This window comes from Mustela putorius, unplaced genomic scaffold, assembly GCF_011764305.1.
Source record: "Mustela putorius furo isolate JIRA1106 unplaced genomic scaffold, ASM1176430v1.1 tig00001082_pilon_pilon_pilon, whole genome shotgun sequence".
NCBI lineage: Eukaryota > Metazoa > Chordata > Mammalia > Carnivora > Mustelidae > Mustela > Mustela putorius.
In genome coordinates this window covers 150,518-159,717 of record NW_025421562.1, presented here as the reverse complement: position 1 = coordinate 159,717, position 9,200 = coordinate 150,518, and the positions used below count along the sequence as shown (strand labels likewise).

The 9,200-nt window shown below is 36.3% G+C and overlaps 1 pseudogene; it reads left to right on the top strand.

Annotated features, from left to right (window-relative positions):
• Positions 1-1,407: 1,407 nt before the first annotated feature.
• LOC123393927 lies at positions 1,408-8,099 on the top strand (annotated as a pseudogene).
• The last annotated feature ends 1,101 nt before the right edge of the window (positions 8,100-9,200 follow it).

The following is a 9,200-nucleotide window of genomic DNA, read 5'->3' as shown; positions in this document are numbered from 1 at the left end:
AAATGGCTCACATTCATATTAGAAAAAACCCAACAGGCTGTTAGCGACCTTGTTCTGTTATTATGTGAGTGCTGGTGCTGCTCTAGATATGCACGGATAAGCCCATACGTGTTTACTGATGGGAACGTTGCATCTAGCTTGGGATGCGCCTTTTGCCTTTTTCTCACCTTGTTGGTCACATTGATAAAAAACGTGATACTTCTTTCTGCATCTCTAACGATGATGCCTTTTAGCGTTAAGGATTTTATGCCAGTTTTTATATATGTTGCATATTTATATATAAATATATATGAAATACACATGAAATTTTTCATGTACTTTTTGCAAGCTTATGATTTTATTTCTTGATGGTCTTGGCATATTTCCTTCAAATCCACTTACTCGTAAGGGTTAATCACTAAAACATATAATCCTTTCCTTTATTTTAAAACAGACAGGGACCAAAGCCAAAATACTTGTTAATGAAAGTGGAGTGTGTTTTGGAGGGAGGGGGATTTTGCTACAGTTTTTGCTCTTGTAATTTATCTTTGCCGACAAATTCCAATCTCTTGTCTTCCTGTTTCTCATGATGATGGCTTTAAGAATTAAATGTGAGCTATAAGGTAAATAAATGATAGTAATATTTTTATATAGATAGAGTCTTGTGTTTATGGAATTTGATAACTTAGTTGTTACAGATTGTTTTTCTCATGCGTCTTATGAAACTGTCCTGATTTGTGTTTTTGTGGGTTTTATTACCTGGTAGAGACATTAAAAATACTGCAGCAAATATCTGTTTTTAAATGATTACTTTTCATGCAGTTCATAGATGTGCCAGAAGATTATTTTTGCATCTTAATTATAAATCTAATTTATATTAGATTTTTAACAGATTAATGCTAAAGTTTGCTTGTTATGAACATGTCCAGAAGTCTACTGTTGGGATTTAGGTATTATGTACCTGGTAGAACCAGTAAGTAGAACTTTATGCTGAAGGTTTTAAATTATTAGGGAAACTTTTTGTTACTGGCATATATTTGCCTGACTTTTTTTTTATTTATATTTTTTAAAGATTTTCTATTTATGTATTTGACAGAGAGACATCACCAATGGAGATGGAAGCAGGCAGGCTGGAGGAGCAGAGAGAGAGAGAGTCTAGGCCGAAGCAGGCTCCCTGCCGGATTTAGAGCCCGATGCGGGACTCGATCCCAGGCACTGAGATCATGACCTGAGCTGAAGGGCAGCGGCTTAACCACCCACTGAGCCACCCAGGCGCCCTATTTTCTGACCTTTTAAAAAAATATTGATGTGTTTTAGATCTGGGCTACAGATGCCGAATTACTATTCTGTGTGTATTGCTAATATTAACCATTAAAATGGTGTTTGACAGTTTGACATTTGAAGGCATTTCCTGTGGAATGATGCTAACATGTATTTAACCATGCAGATCCTCAGTTTGTGGTCTGCCAGCTAAAGGTGAAGATCTATTCCTCCAATTCAGGACCCACACGACGGGAAGACAAGTTCATGTACTTTTCCCTTCCCTCAGCCTTTGCCTGTGTGTGGTGACATCAAAGTAGAGTTCTTCCACAAGCAGAACAAAGATGCTAAAAAAGGTTTGCCCTTTACTTTTATTGGGAAGAATATCCAAAATCATACTTTGAAGAGTAACCTCAGATCTTTTGCTTAAAATATTTGGTTAGGCAGAAATCATTCTGTAAGGAGAGATTACAGGATAATATTTTGTGACTGACCATTCATTGAATTAATTATAATTGGTTTTCTGTTAGATCTACGCATGGTTTGCTTACTATAGCACTGATGAGCCATTATATTGGTAAAAAAAAAAAAACTTACTAGAGGAAAAGTCCTTATGTCATTGTAATTTGAAATGAATTTTCTTTAAGTTGGGTTATGCAGAGAAATTTTATAAAAATATTAAAGATTGCATACCCCATTAAATCAGTTACCATCTTTTTAGACAGGATGATCAGTTACCAAGAAAAAGTTAGCAAGGGTCCAGGGGCCATGGGTTTATAAAAAAAAAAATTCTCTATATGTATAAATAAGATCTGTTCCATGGTCTTGTGTAATGACACAAAACACTTTCCCCCCATTTTGGTTTATTTTTTGTGACACTATGTCATTTTATATTTGGCTTTCTCAAATTTATTGAATATTTCGAATTTTACTTAGAGTGATAAGTATACAAAAGAAGTAATAACGAGTATAAAAGTGTGATATTAAGTATACAGATTCAGAAAGTTAGTGGGGTTTGCTTCTTACTGAGCCATAGTTAGGGAATTCAAGAGCTCATTCTTAAAACCGTCTTGGTTTAAGATGTGAAGTGTGAACATTTGAGATGAGTGCGCCTAAGGTGCAACATTTTGGGGTATAATGAAAAAAGATTCTAGCTTTGTATGTTGTTACTGCCTCATTAAACATACCACATAGTGTATTGCCATTCTTTAGACATTCTCAGTAATAGAACTGATTTAGTTTTCCTGATATTTAGCTTAAAAAAAAAAGGAAGTTTCATTTATTATTAAAACTTTAAACTCTACCTTGATTTATCTAAAGAAATACAATTTCCTATACCCAGAAGCCATATAGCTGGGAAATGACAAAATGTTAAACTGTTTTTTTTTTTTTTCACTAGAAACCCATTTCCTACCTATTCTGTATAAGTGAAAGTTAAATATATCTTGATAACTTTGGGAAATAATTTTTCTGTAGTCCAGGAAGCATTAGCAGGTGTTTAAAATTATCTTTTCCCTTCTGCTCATTGTAAGACTGGCACACACAAAATTTTATTTATTTATTTATTTATTTTAATTATTTATTTAAAGTGGGCTTCACGCCCAATATGGGGCTTGAACTCATGACCCTGAGATCAAGAGTCACAAGCTCTACCAAATGTGACAGCCAGGTGCCCCTAAAATTTTATATTTTAATTTTAAAAATAGGCACCTGCATCACTCTGTCCCTATACCTTTAGGAATGTGTAAGTCCTTATTTTCAGTTGTCTGTATGTTACTTTAATACATACAAATTGGAAGATTAGATTAATATTTGTAGTATATCTTGGATTACTTTACATATATTTATTTGCATTTTATGTGATTTTGCTTACCTATTATAAATGTTGCTGTGATTTAAACAAAAATAGATTTAATATAATCATTACCTATACAGAATCCACATTTTTTAAGATTTAAATATTACTAGCTTTTTTTTTCTGACTCTAAGTTAAATATATGTACTGTTACTAACTTAGTGACTTTGCTAAAATAATTGAAGTTAACAAAAATTTTTTTAAAGACTTAACATATGAGGGACGCCTGATGTGCCTCAGAGGGTTAAAGCCTCTGCCTTTGGCTCAGGTCACGATCTCAGGATCCTGGGATCAAGTCCCACATCAGGCTCTCTGCTCAGCAGGGTGCCTGCTCTTCCCCCCCCCCCACCCCCTGCCTGGTTCTACTTCTCTGCCTACTTATGATCTCTGTCGAATAAATAAATAAAATATTTTTTTAAAAAAGGCTTACATATGAGATTGCTAGGTACTGTTAAAAGATAAAAAGAATGTTAAACGAAAGATACTTGAAGGTCTTACATCTTTGTGGGAAAATAGCAAAACTATTAGAATAATAGTTCTAATAGGTAAATTAGAATAAAAGATTTGATGGCAGTTCAAGGCACCAGATAAGATGTCATAAAGCTGCACATCATTAACTGTCACATGGGCCATGTCAGTCAAATTCCAGTCATGAAGAGAGAGAGAGAACATTTTCTGTGTTGGTCATGAAAGGGCTGACGTGATGAACTTCTGATTGATATGTTTTTTTTGATTAACAGGACCTTGTATTATTTTTAAGAGAAGTAATTTTTTTTTAAATAGGCATTTTATAACCTAAAAAAGTCAGAATGACTTGTCTTCCTTCCCTCATATTCTGAGGTTTTTCAGGCATACACATTGTAGTGTTAAGAAACTGGAGCCACTTAGTGTTTGCATTGCTTCTGAAGTAGAAATGTGTCTGCCTTGCTTCTTTGGGAAGTTGTACGGACATTTCAAGAACTTTTGTTAAAGTAAATTTTCTAATGGATAACTTTTTTTTTTTTTAAGATTTTATGTATTTATTTGGGAGAGAAGAACAAGGATTTGGGGCGGGAGTTGTAGAGGGAGAACCAGACCCCACTGAGCAGGGAGCCTGATGCGGGACTTGAGCCCAGGACCCTAGGATCATGACCTGGGCTGAAGGCAGACACTTAACTGACTGAACCACCCAGGTGACCCTGTAATGGATAGCTTGTTGAAATAGACCATAAAACCCATTTCTGATTATTTAATACACACATATATACAAACTCAAACATTTTTTAAGGCTAACATTAGACAAGAAAGGAAATACTTTACCTAAGGTTTTAAAACAAAAGTAAGTTATCTTAGAACCTGTGGAGTTACATTTTTGTCTAAAATTTGAAAAAAGAATAAACATACGTGAATTAGAGCAACAGATAACCAGTAGCTTGCCAAATATTAGTCTGTATGTTTGTCTTTATTCAGACTACCAAATGACGTGTCACCTATTTTATTGACTTCTTGGGATGAGTATTAAATATAAGTGATATATTTTCTTTAAAAAAAATTTAATGTCTTTTTTTTTTTTTAAAGGACAAAATGTTTCACTTTTGGGTAAACACATTCTTCATACCAGGACCAGAGGAAACCTCAGAAAAAGTAGAAAATGGAAGTCTCTGTGATCAAGAAATTGATAGTATTTGCAGTATAGAACGTGCAGATAATGACAAGGAATATCTAGTACTCACTCTAACAAAAAATGATCTTGACAAAGCAAACAAAGACAAGGCCAACCGATACTTTTCTCCAAATTTTAAGGTAAGTTAAAAACATTTCGAGGAATTAGTGGGTTACTCTGTGTGTGTGTGTCTGTGTGTAGTATATAGCTGGTAAAGGACTTGTGTGACTGAGGTTTAAATCAAATTAAGTATTAATTAGAAGCAATATTTAGGTATCAGTAATGTGAGTTTCTAACATGGATGCACACAAAATTTTAAAAAGCTGCCTCCCCCACCACCCCGGCCCTTCTTCGTTGCTGTTTGGTGAAATCTGGGGCAGGGGTTGGGAAGGGGAATTCAGTTTATGGGACATGAAATAGGAATGAGGGAAGAAAGAAGTTAAAGGGAATTCAGTCATTTGGGAATGATTCGTATGGAATGTTCTTTATTTTTTTATTTTTTTTATTTTTTATAAACATGTATTTTTATCCGCAGGGGTACAGGTCTGAATCAGCACTCACCAAAGCACATACCCTCCCCAATGTCCATAACCCCACCCCCCTTCTCCCAACCCCCCTGCCCCCAGCAACCCTCAGTTTGTTTTGTGAGATTAAGAGTCACTTATGTTTTGTCTCCCTCCCAATCCCATCTTGTTTCATTGATTCTTCTCCTACCCACTTAAGCCCCCATGTTGCATCACCACTTCCTCATATGATATGAGGTTGTGATATGATGAGATATGATAGTTGTCTTTCTCTGCTTGACTTATTTCGCTAAGCATGATACACTCTAGTTCCATCCATATTGTTCCAAATGGCAAGATTTCATTTCTTTTGATGGCTGCATAGTATTTCGTATGGAATGTTCTTAACTGTTCCTACTTTTGTCCCCTTCCAGTTTATTCTCAACTCCTCAGAGTGATCTTGAAATAGATAGATTGTTATAATTGATACGGTGTTATCACTCATGTTTATACTTTTTAAAGACCTTGTGGTTTTTTGATATGACCTACAAGGACCTACATAATTCAGCCCAGGCTTACCTCCCACATGAGCTCTAGCCACATTCTGCTCCTGCTCCAAGATTCACCCAATCTGGTCTCTCTTCAGTTCTTCCAAATGCTAAGCTCCTTCTGCTTCCAGTCTTTTCAGTTCTTTTTCTCTCCCTGAGGACCTCCCCACCTTCCATCTTTCCCCTGCTGTTCCCACATTTGGCTACCCTTCCGTGTGGTAGCCTTTGCTTCAGTCTTGTTGGTCTGAAAGGTCTCTTGTCAAGCTCTTGTGTTACTCCCTTTATAAAGCTCTACTTCCTCATATTGTGGAATTATTTGGGTCCTTACTTATATCTATATGTGATGTGTGTGCGTATTTTTAGTCCTGTGTGTTGATAAGAATTTTCCAGGTTAAAAAATCTGATTTGTCAATATTTCCAAATGGTAGTTTGCCCTTTTTTCCTTCCCCTTTCCTTTCCTCCTTCTCTTCTTCTACCTGATTTTCCTCCTTCCTTTCACCATACCCTTCTTTCTCTTTCAAAAAAATTTTCTTACTTATTTTGCCTCATTCCATTTTTATAATATGCAGCAAGCCTACCCATAGTTGATAAGTATAAGAATATTGTGAGCAATCCTAAAAATAAATGGGAGGCTACATATTTTAAGTGAAAATAAATCCAATATTAAGTGCCTTTAAATCTTAGACTTCTTTTAAGTGATTAGAAGGGTCTTTGAGAATTCACAGGTTTCCATCGACTATGTCTGCGTTTTCCTTAATTATTAGCTTTTATGGTGTGACTTCCTCTGGTTTTATTGTTTTAATATTAAATATTTTTTAATATTACAAGAATATATATTTGTGTGATTACAAATTAAAAACTCTTTCAGTTATCAGTAAACAGATATAATGCTGTAAGTGTTGATGAACAAATGAGCAGAGGTGGCATAAAGCACGATCTTGGTGTGTTTTTTAGCCCAATAGTTAAGAGAAGACCTCTCTAGCAGGTGACCTTTTATCAGAGGCCCACATGGAATGAGTGAGCAGTACAAACATCTGGGATGGGAGGGAAGGGCAGATACAACAGCCCTGAGACAGAATGATTCTCCCATGTTTGAGGAGCAGTAGACAAGCAGCCATTTTGACTAAAGCACATCGGTCTGACTGTGAAGACATTGGTGTGTTTCCAGCACAGGAAGGATGTCATCTGAATTTTGTCTTTAAAATGTAGACTGGAGAGGAGGCAAGGACAGAGCTGGGAGATGAAGTGAGAAGCTGCCACTGTGGTTTAATGTAGCTGAGAGGTGGTGGCTGCAGGGACTAGCGTGGTAGCAGTGGGCACACTGAGAAGCTGTCAGAGGAGGTAGAGATGGCATCATGTGGGTGGACCCAAAAGGGTTTGCCGATGGAGCGGATGTTGGATGTAAGAGGAGGAGAAGTGAGGATGACTTTTAGGTAGTGGGTCAGGGGTAGGTTGTAGATAGAGCAGATCCACTGCCTTCTGGGCCTCTGCTTCCTCTCCGGGGAGACGGAAATCCCTGCCTCGCTGAGTTGTTGGACAGCTCTCCAGCACTGCTGTAATGGCCCTTTGTCCACTGTCAGATCACTGTCTGATGTTCTTAACCTTCAGGGCTGATGGGATCCCAAACATCGCTGCTAGTCAGTGTTTTTATAATGTAGTATTTGTTTAGTGTTATTTGTGTCAGAAAATACACTGAGGCTCAGCGTGGTAGTAAGTGCAACATTCTTTTGGATCTCAGCTATTTGTACATTGAAGTTTATTGAAAAGAAACTTTTTAACTAATCAACAAACTTCAGTCTCAGTGCTTTTTTTTTCAGTGGAATTATTTAGTTAATGCTTACAGCTTATGCTTATTATGTTAGTACATCCCAGTGTATCTTTTCAGTGTATAACAAGAAAACATTGGAAATCTGAAGCAGACGGTCATTTAAAAGATAGCTGCCTTTTCAAGATCCTGTTTGTCATTGCATTTTTAAAAAACAAATCTGTTAAAATATGTATCTCTACTAAGTCATTTAAGATTAGTCAGATTTATGGATTTTCCACTTAAACTCTGTCTTTTTTCTCTAGGTGAAACTGTACTTCACGAAAACAGTAGAGGAGCCGTCAAGTCCCGAGGCTAGCAGTTCAACTTCTGAAACACCAGATGTTAGTGACAATGAACCTGATCATTATAGATATTCTGACACCACTGACTCTGATCCAGAGAATGAACCTTTTGATGAAGATCAGCATACACAAATTACAAAAGTCTGAATTTTTTTTTAATCAAGAGGGATAAAACACCATGAAAAACAAAAACTTGAATAAACTGAAATTGGTCCTTTTTTTTTTTTTTAATGGCAATAGGACATTGTGTCAGATTACCAGTTATAGGAACAATTCTCTTTTCCTGACCAATCTTGTTTTACCCTATACATCCACAGGGTTTTGACACTTGTTGTCCAGTTGAAAAAAGGTTGTGTAGCTGTGTCATGTATATACCTTTTTGTGTCAAAAGGACATTTAAAATTCAATTAGGATAAATAAAGATGGCACTTTCCCATTTTATTCCAGTTTTATAAAAAGTGGAGACAGACTGATGTGTATACGTAGGAATTTCTCATTTTGTGTTCTGTCACCAACTGAAGTGGCTCAAGAGTTTTGTGATAACACAGGTTCACATCCTACCCCTTTGCACTTGTGGCAACAGATAAGTTTGCAGTTGGCTAAGAGGAGTTTCTCCAGGGTTTTGCTACATTCTAATGCATGTATTCGGGTTAGGGGAATGGAGGGAGTGCTCAGAAAGGGATATCTGTTAGCTGGATTCTGGACCATATACCATCTCCAGCTACTTCACGCACCTTTCTTTAGCATGCTACAGTTATTAATCTGGATGTTTGAGGAACTGGCCGCTGTCACTGCTTGTTGTTTTGTGCATTTTATTTTTTTTAAAGCATATTGGTGCTAGAAAAGGCAGCTAGAGAGAGTGACTCTGTATTGGGGTACAGGAATGAACCTTCCACAACTTGTTAAGAATCCACAAATGAAGGGATATAAAAATAATGTGGTCATAGATAAGAAACACAGCAACAATGACTTAACCATATAAATGTGGAGGCTATCAACAAAGAATGGGCTTGAAACATTATAAAAATCGACAATGATCTATTAAAATACATTTTCTGAATTGTAACGACTGCTCCATCTCCTGTGTAATCAAGGCCAGTGCGAAAAGTCAGATGCTATTAGTCCCTACATCAGTCAACCACGTACACTTAATTAGTTTTCAATCATATACCTGCTGTGGATGCTTCATGTGCTGCCTGCAAGCTTCTTTTTTCTCATTGAATATAAAATATTTTGTAATGCTGCACAGGAAATTTCAATTTGAGATTCTACAGTAAGCGTTTTTTTCTTTAAAGATTTATGAT